At 36.5% G+C, this 21,171-nt stretch overlaps 1 protein-coding gene across 1 annotated transcript in view; it reads left to right on the top strand.

Moving 5' to 3' along the window:
• The first annotated feature begins 11,430 nt into the window (after window positions 1-11,430).
• LOC150099398 (SWI/SNF-related matrix-associated actin-dependent regulator of chromatin subfamily A containing DEAD/H box 1B-like) overlaps window positions 11,431-21,171 on the top strand; it is a 406,425-nt gene continuing 396,684 nt past the window's right edge. Inside the window, exon 1 of the mRNA XM_090404492.1 lies at window positions 11,431-11,951. The gene's annotated coding sequence lies outside the window, so the exon portion shown is untranslated. The remainder of the gene's footprint in view (window positions 11,952-21,171) is intronic.

Raw genomic sequence — 21,171 nt, forward strand, 5'->3', positions numbered from 1 at the left:
ATAATAATGGCTAGAAGGGCATAAATAATACTGGTATAAACAACATCATGGTGCTCTATTTTGGAGCACTACGATGTTTGTTGATAAGAAAGGATGTATTTCTTTATCCATCAAATTGACATGCTTGGATTTGTCAGAGTCTTGAGGGATTCTTTTTGTCAATATGCATTATCCAAACTGCAAAGTTTCATCGCTGTGGTGAAATGATGTAGAGCTCTTTCTCCTAGTACAGACATCGACAGTTGGTTGCACGATGGTTGTTCGATAAGTCTACAAAACTGAAGAAAACATAATTTTTTTGGGACAAACATTTTGTTTTTTTCAACATAGTCTCCTTTGACGTCTATATACTTAGTCCAACAATGATCGAGTTTTCTGATCCCGTCCATATAGTATGATTTGCAGTGGCAATTTGGATACGTGTTGGATAAAGTTCTAAAATAAAAACTACAACAAATGTTGTCTTTAACTGTAATGTCCAAATATTTAAAGAGACAGAGTAAACACGATAAGCACTACGAACACTCCACTACTGGAGCAAACTGCATATAAACAACAGTGGAACTGCGTGAAGGACAGTGCCTCATTATGCTAATAGCTCGCATCCACTATGACGTGCACATGCTTTTGCACGTAGCAATATGACACTGTGGTAAACACGGTGCTGCTAGCGTCCTCCGCCCTCCTAAGTGCTACAAGTTGGATTTTTATTACTTTTTTATACGTAACAAGAGAAATTGTAGAGGATTTTAATGATAAAATTACATATTACCAGCAAATATAAATAAATGAATAAATATATTTATATATCGAGAAAAATTGGGGTGCTGCAGTTCCGCAATGCCTATGCACGAGCCGTCCCTGATGATTTGTCTAACTCTTCAAAATAGCCAGATGTTTCGGCAATCACCTCATCGTTTGATGAAAATATCTTTCCTGCCAGCCATTTTTTCATGTTTGGAAACAGATAGTAGTCCGAGGGAACCAAATCGGGGGAGGGGTGCGAAATGACTTTGTAGCGGAAATCGAACAATTTTGCAATCACAGTTGTAGAAGAGTGAGCGGATGCGTTCTCGTAGGGAAAAAGAATCTTATTTTTCGCCAAGTGTGGTCGTTTTTCCTTTATTTCATTATTTAAACGATCCATCAAAGACACATAATACACTCCGGTAATTTTTTTTCCCTTTTCCAAGAAGTCTATGAAGAATATGCCACGAGCATCGCAGATGGCCATAACTTTTCCTGCTGAAGGAACGGTTTTCGCTTTCTTTGGTGGAGATTTCCCACTTGCAATCCATTGTTTGGACTGTTCCTTAGTCTCAGGCTGGTAGTGATGAATCCATGTTTCGTCCACTATTACGAAATGATGGAAGAATTCCTCTGGATTCGGCTGAAACAGCTTCAGGCTGTCTTCGCAACAGTTCACACGTTGATGCTTGTGATCCAGAGTGAGCAAACGCGGCACCCATATTGCGGATAGTTTTCTCACATGTAAATGTTCATGTAAAATATTATATATGCGGTCATTTCAGATGCCCACAGCCTTAGCAATTTTACGCACCTTCACTCTTCTATCATTCATCACCATATCAGATATGTTTTCAATAATTTCTGGAGTAGCGACCTCAACGGGGCGTCCAGAACGTTCAGCGTCACTGGTGCTCATATTGCCACCACTTCAAAAGTTACTAAACCACTTATAAACCGTTCTAATCGAAGGTGCAGACTCACCATAATGTTTATCAAGCTTATATTTGGTTTCCTGAGCCGTTTTGCCTTTTGAAAAGTAATGTTTAATCAGTACACGAAATTCTTTCTCATCCATTTTTCACAAATTCACGGTACTTGATCGATTCAAATGAACGCCAAACACAGAGCAACACATCTATCAGAATGAAACTTAGTGTGTGATCCTCCAACAGTTGCGTGCAATTAAAAATAACCTCGACACGTACTAGTGGCACCATCTCTTCGACTTTGCACGGATTTATCGAACAGCCCTCCTAGTACCAAAGAGGATGAATGTAGAGCTATGCTTACACATTTCTCGACGATAATATAATGTTTCCCACATCGTGGAGGCTTTTATTGTTGGCGAAGTTTATTTCTCTTTCAATGTGACAATCAGCTATGTGCCATTTCGACATGGTTTGAGAAATACTAGTCAAAATTTGACTGGCTTGCAGAGTCTCAATCTGAGAATTTTTCTCTTGGTTTTATATATATTTATATCATCAGGTGTATAACATGAAAAGAGAAATACAAAAAAATACATTAAAAGAGGCAGGTATAAATTAACTTGCAAACGTATTGCTGACATTTGAATCTGTTGTGAATGCCATAGGACTGTTGGGCACTTTCATGCGGGCATGATCTCGTGTATGCCAAAGTTGGACAGTTGAAGACTGAAATCAGAGGTTATAGCTAAGGAGAGTTATAACCTATCTAATTTTTTTCCCTTTTTTTCTTTAGTGACAATGAGCTGAGAAGTGTTCCCCCCCACACACACTTTGAAGGTGACTCGTGACACAACCTTGACTTTCAAAAATAACCTAACAAAGGTTGCTATCAAATCAAAAACTCACAATAAGATATTGCAGAATCTAAGAGGCTTTTAATGGGTTATCACCCCCAGCTATCCAACTTTGGTATACACGAGAATCATGCCCCGTGAACGTGTCCAACAATGCTATGGCATTCAGAACGACTTCGTATGTCATGATTATATAGAGAAACCTGTGGAGAATTCATGACGAAGTTTAACACACGTGAACTACAGTAATAAGTATTTTTATTACGTAAATATTTCGTCCTAGGTATCTTCGGACATCATCAGTACAGTAAGTCAATACTAGGAATGACAAAAGAAAGGGCGTGTACGTACAAAGGAATCCAAATTGCGAGCAGTGGCTCGTTGCGGCCTGAACTTAAATTAAATTAAATTGAACTAAATTGCTTAAATTAAATTAAAATTAATTACAGTTAAGTTATTATTTTATACAATTTTATATGACAATTTCCCATACTTTAGGGATGGAAAGAACATCATTGCGGTTTAGATTTGGTCTGTGGAGTAGAGTTTCAACACTTTCTTTATATAAACGTTCATATTTATATGAAGATCTGTGTAGAAGTTTTGTCTTTTTCCAATGGAACTTGCGATTTGAGTTTTCAACTCCGTGTTGAGCGAGGCCTGATTTATGTGGTTTGATGAGGCGGATATAGTCTTGATGTTCCGAAATGCGTTTTAAAACTGATCTGCCTGTCTGTCCAAAATAAGAAAGTTTACAGGAACATGGAACCTCATATACACCAGGTAGTAGCATAGGTGAAAGTTTGTCTTTACGCGAGGGTAACAAGTTTTGGATCTGGTTGATGGGTTTGTAGTTGGCAACAAGATTGTATTTCTTCATAATTTTCGAGAGCTAAGGTATGATAAGGTAAGGTTTCATAATTTTCGAGAGCTTTCAAGATATAAGGTATGGAAATCCTCTGGTGTTGTTATTGTCTAGGTTGAAGTGTGGAGAAATTGCTGATGATTTTTAGAATTGTTTTGAGATTATAACCATTTAGAGTGACTGTGTTTTTGATTATTTCCAATTCTTGTTTTAGAGAATCCTCGGCGGAGCATAATCTGTGTGCTCCTCTGGTTACGAATGATTTAATGATGCCAAATTTATGAGAGGGATGATGAACTGAAGTATTGTGAATGTAGCGGCCTGAAAATATCGGTTTGCGATAGATAGAAGTGGAGATGGAACCGTTTTCTTTTCTTTGGATATGTAAATCCAGAAAGAGGATGCCTTGTGGGGATTCTCTTTCTAATGTAAATCTGATGCGAGGATGAAGAAGGTTGATTTTTTTAAAAAACTTAAGTAGCTCTTGTTGGGAATGACTCCAGACTGCGTAGATATCGACATATCGAAGCCAGAGTTTTGGTTTGGGTTTGAATGCGAGGATTTTTTCTTCTAGATGTTCTATAAACAGATCTGCCAAGTTGGGTGACAAGGAAGATCCCCATTGCTGTTCCCTCCTCTTGCTTGTAGATTTTTCCTTTCCATGTGAAGTAACCAGAATTGATAGCAAATTTGAACAGTTCAACAATGTCTGACGGAAATATCTGGTTTAATAGGTCTACAGTTTCTTTATGGGGGGGATATCGGTGAAGAGAGAGACAGTGTAGCTAATTAGCATGTCTGTTGTCAGCAGTTTAATGTCTTTTATTTTGGTGTGAAAATCTGTGGAGTTTTTTATTGAAGAGGTTGAATGGCCTATGTGGGGACGGAGAAGGTTTGATAAAAATTTTAATAACTTGTAAGTCGGGCTGCTAATTGGATCAATGACAGGTCTGAGTGGGACGTTGTTTTTGTGAAGCTTGGGTAAACCGTATATTCTCGGAGGTCTAGCATGGTATATTTTGAGTTTTTTTTTGAAGTTTCTTCATCTAATGACGTTGTTTCATCGAGTAGCTTGTTCAGTTTCTTCACTGTCATTTTGTTGGATCATAGTCCAGTTTTGCATAAGTATTTCGGTTTCGGAGTAGTAGATTGATTTTTCGGTCATAGGAAACAGCATCAAGAACTTTAATATAAAGAGCCAATAGGCTTCATTTCGGCGATATAAGCATTATTTAAATTAAGGGGATATTAAATCCCACATTGCTTTAAAATCGAATAAGAAACTCACAGATTGGAATCAGAGAGTTTCATGCCGAATATAGTAAACTATAAAAGTATCGGCGATTACTAGCGTGAGCTAATGCAAGTAGTCCTAGTACGTAGTACAGTCTCGGGCAACTCGCAGCAAAGGTGATAAAGTTCTGATCGCTATATGAAGCCTATTGGCTCTTTATATTTAAGTAACTTAATGGTTGCACCTTTTTGACAACTCGTATAGTAGAGTATATAAGTTCTTTTCGCTATATCCTTTGGTATTTATTTGGTCTAGCTACTCACTGATGAAGCCTCAATAAAGGCTGAAACCGATCTGGGTAGTGACCTCACACCATAATGTAATAACAACATACATTTCCTAGGAAATGTGTTTATACATTATGGAAAATACCAAGAATAGCGATCAGAACTCAGTTAAGTAAGTTTGAGCGTGGTTAGTAGTTGGAAGGGGACCAATCGTTCGATGCTGTTGGTACACTCTCCCTCGATGACTCTTTGGACTCCCTGGAGGTGTCAAATAATAATTCTACTATGACAACGAGGTTGGTAAACTAAATAGAACTTTACCACCCTTGCTACGAGTTGCCCGAGATTGTACTACGTACTAGGACTACTTGCATTAGCTCACGTTAGTAATCGCCAATACTTTTATAGTTTACTATATTCGGCATGAAACTCTCTGATTCCAATCTCTGAGTTTCTTATTCGGTTTTAAAACAATGTGGGATTTAATATCCCCTTAATTTAAATAATGTTTACATCGCCGAAATGAAGCCTATTGGTTCTTTATATTTAAGTAACTTAATGGTTGCACCTTTTTGGCAACTCGTATAGCAGAGTATATAAGTTCTTTTCTCTATACCCTTTGGTATTAATTTGGTATAGCTACTCACTGATGAAGCCTCAATAATGGCTGAACCAGTGAGATTGCTAATATGAGTTCGCTATTTTAAGGTTTTTGCCTTAAGGGAGCAATTTGAGTCTCCGGGGAAAGTGGTTTCCGGCAGGGCCCGGTGAGGGGCTTTGTCGGTGAATGCTTTTCTTCGGAATATCAGCGGTTTTGCTCGGTGGTGGTGGAATGCCATCACTGAGTGGAGCCAACGCTGAGATGGACGGTCTTTCACCCACAATTGAGTGGCCTAGGGATCGTCCGAATTTTTATAGACGGCTTTACTTCTTCATAAGGCTGAAACCGGTCTGGGTAGTGACCTCCCACCATAATGTAATAACAGCATACATTTCCTAGGAAATGTGTTTTTACATTATGGAAAATAAGAAGGATTGCGATCAGAACTTTACCACTTTTGTTGCGAGTTGCCCGAGATTGTACTACGTACTAGGACTACTTGCATTAGCTCACGTTAGTAATCGCCAATACTTTTATAGTTTACTATATTCGGCATGAAACTCTCTGATTCCAATCTCTGAGTTTCTTATTCGGTTTTAAAACAATGTGGGATTTAATATCCCCTTAATTTAAATAGTAACAAGAACCACTGTAGTATTTCCTTTGTCGGCTCTGGTGATGATTATGTTTTTATTATGTTTTAAGTTTTAAGAGCTTTCAATTCTGATGGTGGAATGCTTAAAACTGAAGGTTTGGCATCAAAAATTATTTTTGCTATTTCAAATCGAAGTTTGTTAGCTTCAATACTGGAGAGAAAGGTGCTTGTTGTTTCTTCCATTGTTGTGTATGAAATCTAGTGTGAGACGTTTAGGGGGAATGGCAAACTTATGGCCTCTTGCTAGAACATTTAATTCATCTTCTGTTAGTGGGTGGTTGGATATGTTTACCACCCATTTTTCGGTCGGTAATTTATTGATATTTTTCTTAGATCGATTTAGTTGGTTCAGGTATTTTTTCTGTAGGTTAATATTGCTTTTATCAAAAGCTTTGATCCCTGAGTTTTTTGAGACACTAATAATCAGTAATAGCAATTCTTGATTTAGCGTGTTTGACAAATCTGCTTCTAGGTCTATAATTTTTATATTAGTTGTTGCCAATTTATGTTTGGCATCTCGTAACTGAATCAGAAGTAGTGAATGGCTTGCTTTTTGATAGATTTTATGGGCGCTTGATGATTTAATAACTTCCTTTAGCTTAGCGAACGTTGGAATAAGTTTATCGGGTCTGAACATTTTTAAAAACGAGATACGGGCATTTAGCTTACCCTGTTTCTGTTGAAGTTTGCCTAATAAGTCCGTTTTCTTTTCTGTCATTTCCCCGTGTAGGAATAAGACTTGATTATATAGAGAAACCTGTGGAGAATTCATGACGAAGTTTAACACACGTGAACCACAGTAATAGGTATTTTTATTACGTAAATATTTCGTCCTAGGTATCTTAGGACATCATCAGTACAGTAAGGCAATACTAGGAATGACCAGGGTGACCATCACGAGGAAAAATATTTTGTACTAACTTATGCAGGAAAAAGGTACTAGATCTGAAAAAAAAAAGTACTAAATTTTTATTTGCTTTCGTCTCACTCTAATTAGGGAATTTTACGATATTACTACGTTATTATCATAGATGAACTCAACGTAAAACCGCTAAATTAATACATGTACAACAAATATGAAAAGAAAAAACGTCAAACTCACTTCACTGTAGTCATCTATGAGTTCAAGAGATGCAGTTGTCAATCATCATAACAGATGAATTGTAACTCTGGCACTTCACATATCTATTAATTTACCATATAATTTTTAGTCTCATTTTAGTGTTTAAAATAATGTAACATTAAATTTTCACTTATTTAATATGCTATTTAAATATATACAAGGGTTCCCACCCACAAGAAAAACACTGGAAGTATTTATGCATTATTTTTATCAGATTTTACTAAATTAATTAACTCTTCAGAAATAGTAAAGTCTGTAGCTGATGAATGTTTCAATTTTACTTTGTCAAAAGGAGTCCATTCATCAAAGGAATGTTTTTGAGATTTCATTGCATGCATCTACAGCCAAAGCATTTTTTATAAGATAGTTACATTTATTGCGTCCACACTGTATTTTCTTAGCAATTTCACTGACAGTTGCAATTGTTTTCAATAGAGTTGGAAGAGTATCCACAAAAACGGAGATTGTGTTCGGTATCCAGGGCTGTTCCATGGGTTTGCACCACCTGAGTGCAAAATTTTTGTGTCGCCCCCCTCCATTAAAAATTAAAGGATCCCAAAGTACAATAACACGTTACAAATCATTTTATTATACTGCACATTAAGAGGAGTGTATATTAAAATAAAGAAAAACCATAGATAGTAAAAAAAAAACACCTTATTTTTATATAATAAAGAAACATACTCCTATAATGTAACATGGAACACGACAAGAAAAGAAGAGTAATCTCTCAGAATAACTCAGCGTGCAATAGAACGTAGGATTTGTAACGTCAGCGAAATGGAACATGTTAGAAACACCGAACTAAGAAAGAGATCAGTCATGAAAGATATGGTAATTGCAATATATGAAAGCAGCATAAGATGGGCAAGTCAAGACAATATGACCTGCCTAGTGAGAGGTTCAAGATCGAGATCCTTGGAGGCATCTTTGTGACCTGCACTCATGGAGAAATCCTGAGTGAAACACAGGTCCATTAAGAAGAAAACTCAAGAAACTCCTAGAATGTTTGTTCAGTGTTCTGAGAGCAGTGATTAAAGTAAGTTGTGTTGTAGTTTGTACCATTTATTTAACTACCCAGCGACTCAGCCCTTCACTGAAATATCTCACATTCGAAGGTGACAAATATGTACAAAGAGTTCAGTGTATTATTTATTCCCTATTTTTTTATAAATGTGTTCGATTATACCGCCCCTAAATTGTGCCGTCCGGGTTCTTTGCACCCTGGTACGGAAGGGGCCTGTCTGCATCATATGCACATAATCTTAATTCTGCCTCTTTGATTTACGGCGCTTGGCCGCACGAAGGAAAACTTGCTTTCGAGTCTAGTCAGCGACTAGAGGAAATTTTTCTAAGCCTTTTTTCGACCGGTTCCCGAGTTAGTCGATCTTTGGCACGGGCAAGCGGGTTTTTTGTCCTGTAAACTCAAGAAAATCGACCGTAGAACCCACATTATTTCAGACATTAAATATATTGTGTTAGGGTTAGGGACCACGAGATGGCGGCACATTTGAGCCGTCTCTCTTCACTGCATACCGCTTAATTAGTGATAGCCTTGGGCCATCTATCTCTGATTGGGTACCAGTGGAGATTGAACTGCCCACTCAGTCTCCAAAAGTTAGATAGGGCTAAATGGCCTCGCCTACTCCCGTATTCGGGAATAAAAAGGCGTTAGCTGATTTTTTTTTATTTTATTTATTTTTCTGATTGGTACTTGGAACTGGATTTAAACAACGACATTATACATAGTGTGCTTCTTTTAGATTCTAGATTCTGCTAGTGTTTTGGAGTGTTTGCATAATGAATCAATAGACATTTACTGCCATTAATGTTTATATCACAAAATTTACAATAAGCAGTGTGTCCTTTACTTTTACCTGAACTGATCCAGGATTTAAGAATGGGATCCTCCAACCATTCTTCTTTGAATTTTTGCTTATATGATTTTTTCATCTTTTTAGATGAACTTTGTAAACCTGAATCTGAATTTGAATCATAACTATTATCACTTTCTCTTTTACCTGAATTACCTGTGTCAGAAATGGTTTCTTGTGAGTTGGAAAGGCAGGCATTGAAAAAGGAAAATCTAAATAATATTTTCTATGAAGAATTAAACAAGTTTTTGTTAATAAAATTAATAAAAACACTGGAGTTCTTATAACGCGCGAGAAGTGTTTGAACAGCGAAGAATATATTTTCATTGGCTAATGCCAGTCGGATTGCGTGAGTACGGGATCGGGGGGGGGGGAAGACTAGCGAACAGTGAGAAGGGTAGGGAAAAAAGAGAAATCATATTCTTGTGTCAGTGAATGTGATGACATATGGGGAGGTGGGAGAAGAGAAAAAGATGAAACTCCGATGTCTAACTCTTATGTTGTTGTTATTATTATTATTATTATTATTATTATTATTATTATTATTATTATTATTATTATTATTATTATTATTCGGAAGGAAAAAAGTACAAGATATGTTGGTGAATTTACTAGAACACTAAAAATTTATAAAAAGTACTAGATCTAGTACGAAAGTACTAGTGGTGGTCACCCTGGGAATGATAAAAGAAAGGGCGTGTACGTACAAAGGAATCCAAATTGCGTGCAGCGGCTCATTGCGGCCCGAACTTAAATTAAATTGAATTGAACTAAATTACTTTAATTAAATTAAAATTAATTACAGTTAAGTTATTATTTTGCACAATTTTGTATGACAATTTCCCATACTTTAGGGGTGACAAGAACATCATTGCGGTTTAGATTTGGTCTGTGGAGTAGGGCTTCAGCACTTTCTTTATATAAACGTTCATATTTATATGATGATCTGTGTAGAAGTTTTGTCTTTTTCCAATGGATCTTTTTCCAATGAGCGAGGCCTGATTTATGTTGTTTGATGAGGCGGATATGGTTTTAATGTTCCAAAATGCGTTTAAAAACTGATCTGCCTGTCTGTCCAAAATAAGAGAGTTTACAGGAGCATGGAACCTCATATACACCAGGTAGTAGCATAGGTGAAAGTTTGTCTTTAGGCGAGGTTAACAAGTTTTGGATCTGGTTGATGGGTTTGTATGTGGCAACACGATTGTATTTCTTCATAATTTTCGAGAGCCGTTCAGAGATGTCTTTGATATAAGGTATGGGAATCCTATGGGGTTGTTCTTGTCTAAGTTGACGTGTGGAGAAATTGATGATGATTTTTTGAGTTGTTTTGAGATTGTAACCATTTAGAGTGGCTGTGTTTTTGATTATTTCTTCTCATTGTGCTCCTCCGAGGATTCTCTTGTTTTAGAGAATCCTCGGAGGAGCACAATCTGTGTGCCCTGATTACCAATGATTTAATGAAGCCAAATTTTTGAGAGGGAGGATGAGCTTCCCTTCGTATGTGAGCATTGGAAGTCGTTCTAGCACGTGCATTTGGAAAGTTGGAAATGCACATGCTAGTACATTTCGGACAAAAGTTTGAGATTAGCGCTTCACACAGCAGAATACTTTTCTTCAGTGTGACTTAACAATGCCCCCACTTCCCTGATTGATGAGCATGGTAATAAGCCATGAGATTTATCTCTTGAATAATAAGATTATCACAACTTACTAGCTACGAACACTTCAGTAATATTGTCATTTCTCTATTCCGGTGGGAAAGGGCTTGAGATAATCTATAGAATACAATGGTTGAGAACATTGACTTGCACATATATGAAAACTTCTTCTATACAAATACTAAGAGAATAAAATCAAGACAATCTGCTTTGAGAACTACTGTGCAAATGTTGCATGAAGCCTTTCATATGACGTGAGCCTGGAAATTATATTGTAGACACCATTGCACAACTAGAACTATATTGGCACACACACGCACACATCATAAAAAGAAGAAAAAAGAAAAACGCATTCATTTAAAATGGGCATTTAAATAGATTTTGTTTTTTCCCCTTCTTCTTATGATTATTTTTTTTTACCATGTGTTTTCTTCTTGTTGTTCATATTGTCGTCTGTTTTCACCTACAGGAGAAATTTTATTATATTCTTTGGAAGTTTTTACTTGAATATACCACCAGTCTTCTGTTTTGTTCCCGCTAAGTTGTGCAATGTTGTGTACTTGTTTTTGTGCATTAAAAATATTTATGTTACTATCAGTAGTTTAATTTTTTGTAATGTATATTCACTAGAGAAGTTTTTTTTTTTTTTTTTAATAATTTGCCTTCCTCTCACATAGAGAGGAATATTAAGAACGCTTTCAAATATGCGGTGCTGGTTTGTGCATAGTTCCTTATAAGTGCTTTCTCGTTTTGATGTTAGCGCAACACATTTCTTCGGACTGTGAGTAACAGAATAGATTTAAAACTATTCTCCACATTCCCAGGTTTTACAAGAATATAGCACAATAGATCTTCGTAATCCATTCCGGTAGTAACGCTGGCATATGTCAGTGTTTCTGCTTTGTGACAAGTTTAGTCATTTCTGGCTTAGCCCGACGTAGGCACTAGTAATTAAATCAGGTCCGAAATATAATAAAACGCCGGCATCTTCATAACGAGCCGTACTTTTTTTTTTTTTCGCCTAGAAGGAACCTCCTGTATTGCAATATATAATGTACACAAAACACATTTTTGTGTCCATTTATTAGGGATAAATACAGTTCTATATTTACTTGATGGTAATCATTTTGTTAATTAGATGTTAGCAGATTATTTCATATATGAAATTATTTCTTTGACATTTGTAAATATAAATCAGTTTTTTTATTACTTGTGACTTGTTCAATTAATTTAGAAATAATTGTATTCAGGATTGGCTTAGGAATTTGTGTGTGTGTGGGGGGGGGGGGACTCCTGTATTTGTTATAATTTAAATCAAATCTAATTGGGAGATTAGACTATGGGCATTATATCATTTTTGTCATTGGAAATGAGCAATCCAAGGTTTTGCTAACTTCATTGCAAATCACACTTAAAATTGCTTTTCTTGGAACATGTAATTTTATAGTGAAGATGACTGGAATAAGAGCTTGACAGTCAGGTTGTAAAGAGAGGGAAGAATGTCTGTTTTTATCAGAATGCAAATTGAAACGATACGAAAAAGTAGTAAATATTGATTGTTTATATCAAAGTCTTTTTTTATTTTTAGAATTTCACTCACAGTATTGTAGCCATCTTTGCTAGCCACTTTGTTGGCCACTTATTCCCACTGTGGGCATTGATATTTTTTATCTGACTAAATGGCAGAAAGCACACTTCTTTTCAGATGTATATTGTTATGCATTATGGGAAAGGTCACTGCTCAGACCAGTTTCGACATTTATTAAGGTCTCCTTAGTGAAAGCCAGATCCAGACCGACACCAACATTGAATTACTGCAGAAGTCATGTTTTTCATATACAAGTATTAAAAAGGTGGATCACTTATTATTAAAATATTCTGATCTGAGATGGTTGTGGAAAATTTTTTTCACTTGATTACAGAGTAAATTATAATTTAAATAATTTACTAAACAAGTGAAAAAACTTTCTACAACTATCTCTGATCAAGAGTATATTAATAGATAATACACCTTTTTTGCTATTTGTTTATGGAAAATATATGACTTTTGTATTAATTCAACTTTGGTATCTTTCTAACTGGACGCAACCCAGGTGATCATCTCATGGTCATTCTTGCTAACGAGGGAGATTAAACACTCCATTCACAATCACATCCTCTGAGGATATGAATGGAGCTAAAACTGTCAACTCTTGTGTGCCCTTTGTTACATATTACTTAAGATAATTCTCTCTCAAGAAATTCATTCTCCCTATTGCTTTATGCTATAATTTCATTCAATCAGTATTACCATATGAAAATCACCTATAATGATCTCTCTCTCTTTTGTTCACCAAGCCAGTTTGCCTTAATGTTTCCCACACTACTTCAAGATCACTGTTGTTATTTTCTCATTGTATCTCAACCTTGTGCAGATGTAATTCCCCTGCTTATATCAGCAGTATTCACTCTCATTTTTTTGCCTTTCCTATTCTAATGAAAAACATCATGCCCTTCCATCAAGATTTCATTCTCATTTAACCATGTTAACTTATTCCACTATTTTTCAGGTGAATAAGCTCAGCATAGCAATGCATGCCTTTAATTCTGCTATCCCTGGCATTCATAAATAAACAGCAGTTCATTCCTGTCTGCTCACCTTTATAACCCTTTATCCCATCTCTCTCTCTCTCTCTCTCTCTCCCTCCCTCCCTCCTTCCTTCCTCTCTCCAGACTTGACTACTTCCCATGCATCCAGGCTTTCCCATTCCTGTGCTGATCATATCCTATATATGCATTCATTACTGCTTCCAGAATCTATCCTACTTATACTGTCTTTTCCCTCCCCTTCCATGTCCACTTACATTCTGTTCTGACATTTTCATCTCAAACATTACTTTCCTCTCCATTCACAAACACTTCAGACATACCTCTGACTTCCTCCGATCCCTTGTTCTCATTGGTAATGTGTGGAATGAATTTGTCCTTAAAATTCATTCCACACATTAACAAACTGTACTTTTTCTCTTCCACCACCAACATACCAACTACCTTCCTACCATGATGTTTTTCATTCTCCTTAGTAATCTGATATCATCTTCACACTCTCCCTTTGCCCAACCATGTCATTTGTTTCTACTACCACCATTAACTTCCTTGCATGTTTACTTCTCATATCCAAACCATCAATCACTTTGTTCATTCTCCCTCCTGGAAAACAAGCCTTTTCTCTCTTTTCTGCCTCATCTTTTATAATGTAATCTTTATACAGCACCACTTTTGAATCATTTATTATTTGACACCTCCAGGGAGTCCAAAGACTCATCGAGGGAGAATGTGCCAACACCATTGAACGATTGTCCCTCTTCTGACTACTAACTACGCTCAAACCTGCTCAACTTTTTGTAAGCAATTAGTAGCAGAGGCTCCCAATCAACCAACCTTTGCTGGCAATTAATTATTATTAATATCTGACCTCCATGGAGTCGAAGACTTATTGTGGGAGGTACACATTATTGCACACAATGCTCATCCAACCAAACTGATTCAATGTGTATGCATTCACCACACACAATGCATTCCACTCTCCATGCAAGGAACCTACTCCTCTGCTCACACTTTCCTTATACAATTTCCAGTGATGACCTCTTGTTTTACCCCCCCCCCCCCCCCTCCTATGAAAAATCTGTTCTATGTCAACCTGATAACAACCCCTGACTAACTTATGTCTCAATCTTAACCACCCACTCTTCCTCCTATTCATGAGGCTCTGCAACTTACGTCTTAATCTGTCCTTGTACCCCCCACATTCCAAAGACTACTGACCGCCTTTGTGAATCTTTTCTGGACCCTTTCCAACATATCCTTTTCACCATGAAATCCTGGTGACCAAATCTGTGTACAATAATCCAAATAGGCAACTCCAAAATGCCTGGTTTTATGCTGTGGCTTATTTGCATATACTGCTGATAGCATCACTTTTTACTTAGTTTACCTGACTTTCAGACTCTCTCACTCCAAGTTATCACTATTTTTCTCTTTGTTCCTTAATTTATAAACCATTGTAGTTTAAATGAGAAGATCAAGGAATAAAGAGTGAAATGGAAACAGCATTTATATAAGATTGAAAGATATTGGCTACCAAAAGAAGTGGATAAATAGGGAAAGAGAGAGAGAGAGAGAGAGAGGAAACCCAATTGTAAGAGACGGCTAGTGAAGTTGGAATAGGCAAGCTTCTGATCCTTGATATGAAAGAAAGAAGTAAATAAGTTGAAATAAAATAAATGAAAATGAGTGAAGAAGACAAAAATTACCACAATGGTATTATTTAAGGATGTTGAAGATTTAGAATATATATTAATTAGAATAATTTAATTAACACTTTCATGCTAGGCTTTGTTTTGCACATGTTGTACATCTTGAGTTAGCTTGCTTGACTGTAATGTCCTTTCTGCTTTGGGCAGGCAGGCATATTGAGTAATACATAATGATGTGCCAGTTTTGAGGGTTTTTTTTTTTTGGTAGAATTTTCATGTTTTCATGAATTTTTAGAAATGTAAAAATACAGTTATAGACTTTGGGTTTCTGTAGAAAGTACACGATTTGTTGCATGTCTGACAGATGGCAAACCAGAAGTATGAGATAATTTGTTTCATCCTGTCCCATGGCCAAGTACCAAATGAACAATTTTGTGTCATACTTGGTGTGAATATGTTATTACTTCCAGTATTTCAGCAAAGTCAAATTACTGTCATTAGAGAACAATGTACACACTGATATGTTCAGACATTACGTTGGGTAAGTGACACTAAAGCTTCAGAACCAAAGTTGAGCCTAAAGTCCTAAATAGTGCCCCTTGATACTCAAGAATGGCTTTTTTTTTTTTTGGCTGCTGTTCTGAGAATGAGCAAGTCCCAAATTTGTTGCAGTTTGAATAGTTTCTTAAAGCTGAGGCAGATTCCAGGAACAGTCTCTAGTATTTATTTGCTACAGTGAAGTGGTCAACAAGTCCTGAGTGGCCATAGTAGCAAAACTGGATGTACTCCTTGTGCTTGGTGATGATTCTGATATTGAGTGTTCTGCCTGTTTGGCTGTACTGAGATAGCTTATAACTTCAAAGTATTTGGTAAACTCCATGCTGGTTTAGGGCGTAGGGCAGGTATAGCTGGCCTGGTTGGCTGAATGGTTAGCGGACCTGCTCTCCAACCAACAGGCTGCAGGTTTGAATCCTGCCATGGGCATGGATGTTTGTGATTGTCTTTAGGTGGGAGATGAATGTCATCACCCAGCGTGAGACCACCACCCTGCTTATTGGAGGCCTGAAGTGGCTTGAAAAAGGTTCCATATTTGATCTCTAGAGCAGGGTTTCTGGACTATGTGAAAAAATAAATGAAAAATGCAAAAAAAAAAAAAATATATATATATATATAAAATTGATAGAAATAGAAAACAAAAATATCCTTAGCTGACTCACAGTACAAAAGTACATTTTACTACTAAAATGTACTGTTGCTCCCATCCACAAATAACCATTTGTGGGTGGGAGCAATATATAAAAAAGGGACTATGATTGATCTTTGGGAGAGCAGATAATGGATGCAATTTCTTATATGGTCTATTAGTGGTTAAAATGATTTCTATTTTTATAAGATTTTTGCTAGATTTTCAGACATGGCTTGGATATATTGGATGGTTATAGATTTGATTTAGTCTCTGTTTTGTAGGGTATTAACCTCAACAAATTTGATTGCATGAAACTGCCACAGGGACACTTTGAACAGGAACAATGCTCCACGTGCTTTCAGTTTCATCCACTGCATTGGCTGCATGCATATATCACTCTGTACATTGTTCTCTGATGACAGCAATTTTACTTTGCCAGAATATCAGAGATATTAAATTTTTATAATTAATATAAAGTAGATTCTGATTAATTGGTCCAGAAAGTTTTTTCACTTGGCTATACTGTAAATTAAAGATGTCAAGTGTAAGCAAACAAAGTTTGCATGTGAAGTCACTTCACGACTGGACTACTTGTATATAGAGACTGATGACTTCACATCAATTGTCTTAGTATCCCATAATGCAACACACATAACCTTAGAGATGTATAATGCTATGCATTATGGGAAGGGCTAGTAGCCAGACAGGTTTCGACCTTTATTGAAGTCTCATCTCATCTGGCAGACCAAAAAGTGATATTAAGGTTGAAGTAATGCAGAAGTCATTACTTTTGGCTACTTATATATTTCCATATATAAGTAGTCAAAAGGTGCACACCTTATTACTAAAATACTCTGGATTAGAGAAAGATATTGATTACACTTGGTTATACTATAAATTAAAGTTATACTATAAAAGTTATAGGTTATACTATGAAATTATATTAATCCCATAATGCATAGCACTATACATATTTAAGGAAATGTGTTGCATTATGGGATACAAGGCAACTGATGTGAAGTTATCAGCCTCTATCTAAGTAGTCCAATTGTGAATGACTTCACATGCAAACTTTGTTTGCTTACACTTAGATAAAAGATGAAACCAAGAATATAATTTCTTGGCATCTTTAATTTATAGTATAACCAAGTGAAAAACTTTCAACATCTTTCTCCCATCCAAAGTATTTTAGTAATAAGGTGTGTGACACTTTTTGACTACTTATATATGAAAATATGACCTGCAGTACATCAGCCTTGGTAATCAGGGTCTGCCTCCCACTGATGAGACCTCAATTAAGGTTGAAACTGGTCTGGGTAGTGGACCTTTGCATAATGCATAGCATGATACAAGTCTGTAAAGATATGTGCATTGCATTATGGGATACTAAGGCAATTGAAGTCATCAACCTCTATATAAAAGTAGTCCAGTTGTGAAGTGATTTCACATGCATGAAACAAGAATGTGATTTCTTGGCATCTGTAATTGGTCCACTGGTTAATTGGGACAACCATTTTATTGGAACAGTATGGAAGAACAAAAACAATACAAGAATATAACAAAAAATTTGGTTAGTTATTTAGGACACAATTCTGTTTTATTGGGCCAGCCAGTAATCTCCACCACATGCAATGTTAAAAAAATTAATCTCAATTCAAAATTTAGGGCTCATGACACCTTAATTGGGCCAAAAACCTCACTATTTTATCATGCCACTGGTGGTTTCCTGTCTAAAAACATTTTGCTTGTTGAATGTAAGAGATTGTGTAATAATATAATACTGTTCAAATATATCATGAATAAATGAAAGCTGTTTGTCCTTGGGAAAAGGGCCAAGCTCAATGCTTTATAGGAATTAGAATTGAGAGTTTACCAGTTCAGTTTCATTCAAAGAAAAATGTATGAAATGATATCTGAATTTTTTAGGAATTAGCTTATATGTTAGGACATGAAATTACAATGGAAATAAAGAAAACTTTTACTGGTTCTTGACAGTTGCTAAGCAGGTCAGTGTAAAATTTAATCTTTTACAAGCAATAGTTTATGGCCAATATGTATATATAAATTTCATTTATATATACATATATAAATGAAATTTTTACGGCCTGTATTTAGTAATATAGTAATTTAGTAAAATTTGTGAATCGTTAAAGGCTGTGGGATGGGGGGGGGGGAACAGGAGAGTAAACTCCGCATCATTTAACTCCCATATACATTTTTTATTGAAATTAAATAGTTCACTAACTGTCAACACATTTTGCCATTTTTAAATAGTCGGTGCTGTCAAGAAAACTTTGTCCTAAATCTTATGAGGGACATCCTCTATGGGTGCTGTTGGCTAGCCTTAGATGTTAGGTGGGAGGCCTAAGAATTAAAGTTTCTCAAATGTTGGAAAGTTCAATACAACCTATTTATTAAGATTAGGCTGGTTTTTTAAATCTGCTACTAATTCTAAAAAAAGAGTCAAGAGTGTATTTACTGTGATAGAGCATGATAGTTTTCTTGATTCTGTGCAAGGTATCCAAGGCATGGTTCTGCTAGACCTATAATTGTGGCATGGATGTATTTTTTATGTTCATCTAGGCAGATGTTAGATCTCCCGGTCGGACCATAATATGATAAGTTGCAAGAGCAAGGCATCTTGTAAACACCTGGAACAAAGAGGAGAGAAAGTGAATCCTTAGGAGAGCAAAGAAGGGAAGTCAGCTTCTGAGGGTTGAAACCAGTGTAGAGATTAAATTTCTTTAAAGTTCTGGCTATTTTTTCCCAAGGATAAAAGTGCCCCAGATAAAGGGAATGGTAATGATGTTACTATAGTCTTTATGTTGAGATGGATGTGGGAAGGTGGAAGGGACAAATAATTTATAGATCTTTTTGGCTTGCAACCATTGGACAGGAAGATTTGATGGATTTTGATGACACCATTAAACTTGCTCTTTGATTATTCTCTTTGTGCTGTAGTTATTCCATTAAATTGTATTAATGTAAATCAGCACCTAAGCCGAAATACTCATTTACTAATATCTTCTGCTATTCAACTCCAGCCTGGGGATTTCAGAAGGCGTTCTTTGATAAGTCCTCTGTGTGGCCATAGTGCCTTACATGCAAAGAAAGTATCTTGAAATTAGCATGAGAGATAATTCAAAGCTTAGTAAGTCTATGGAACTTTGCAGACAGACAGACACCATACACCTTTAAAGAGAGGTAGATTTTGGTATGATGTGGCCATCTTCCTGAATTAGCTGCACTAAGTATTAGTTTTCAGCATAGTACATAGCTTTCTCATGATGGAGGGTAGTGAGTGGTCACCCATCACCTACATCAATAATGACTAACATATCTCTTCTCTGTACTACAAGGTCAGGTTTCCTGAACCCATGTTAGTCTTATAGTGGAGTTATCCCGCTTTGGACTACTGTATCCCAATTTTGTTCTTCAACCTGTAACTTTCATGATTGCATTGTGTCTTCTAACACATTTTCCATGTGTGCAATAACAGTATTGAGCAACATGAGCCAAAGTTTGTTTGTATATACTGCAGTACTTGCCATCACTTCTTCCCTGAGTTGAGTCAACAGAGCAATGACTCCTGCCCTAATTAAATCTACGTATTCAAATCCACTCAAGAAGCATGCACCATCCTTGATCTATTGATGTTAAGAGGGATGTTAATTGAATGATGAAACATTAAAGCCCATCTTCTTTGTTCAGTTGAAGCTATTGTAATCAGTGTCCTACCATCAAGCACCTATCCAGAAGTACATCAGTAATCATCCTTAATATGTGAAGTCCTACAGGCAGTAAGACATAATTCTGAAGTTGGGAGAAAATTTCTGTAAGTTGGATAGATGTAATCTAGGTACCAACCATCACAATGAAGGAATCTCATGAACTCCATGGTTTACAGTTGTATGGAAAAATGCTGCTGGCACATAACCAAAAACAAACTGCTGAGCGAACAACTACATTCATCCAGGACAATACTGACAGAAAGAGGCTTTATCTAGAGCTAACCTATGGTAGAGTCTAAGAAGGAAGCAATTAAGAATGAAGAGCTGCTGTTGAGGCTTAAGTGGGGGAAAAGAGAGAAAGATCCTAGCATGGATGGGAAAGAGGAGAAACCTGTCAGAGAGAGAGAGAAAAAGGAGAACACCAAGGTAAACCTATGGTATATTAGTATTAGGATGGGTAAATGTTAGATAATCCAGAAACCTTGTTCTAGATACCAAATATGGACTTCTACAGTCCACTTCAGGACTCATTAAGAGATGGCCTTACACTCTGTGATGACTTTTATTTCTCACTTGATGACATTATTCACAAACAAATATGGTGGATTCAATGCAGTATATTGGCTGGAGAGCAGGTACTTGATATATTTGGCTGACCAGGCTGGCAGAACTGACATTTAATTAGAATACCAAATTTATAATGTTGTAAATTAGAATTTACAACATTATAAATGATGTAAATTATAAATTATTAATCAACAGTTAAAATTTAATCAGTAATTTAACTAACAACTCATTATGCACTGAATTGGAATACAAGTTATATGCAAATATATTATTATTAAGAGAGAGACCTCCACGGAGTCAGGAACTCATCACGCTGTTTGCACGAGCTGTCATATCTGTTCTCGAATTCATTCAGCTACTTGCACCGTCTGTGCAGATAGCCGAGTGGCTATATGCTTCATGATCATATGCCTGGGAAAGGAGTGTCCTGGGTTCAATGTCCTGGGTCTACGTTAGGAACTTGAGGATCTTTCTCAGACATAGCCAAGTTACCTGGTCTTGGGTGGACAGCAGGGTTTTTCTCCCCAGTTTATCTGGGGGGTTTTCCTCCCTCAAGCAGGCAAACTGGCCCCTTGAACACACACACTGATTACAGTCAGGAATACTTAAGCTCCAGCCA

Source organism: Typopeltis vanoorti, chromosome 14, assembly GCF_054136105.1.
Source record: "Typopeltis vanoorti isolate ZY-2024b chromosome 14, IOZ_Tvanoo_1.0, whole genome shotgun sequence".
NCBI lineage: Eukaryota > Metazoa > Arthropoda > Arachnida > Uropygi > Thelyphonidae > Typopeltis > Typopeltis vanoorti.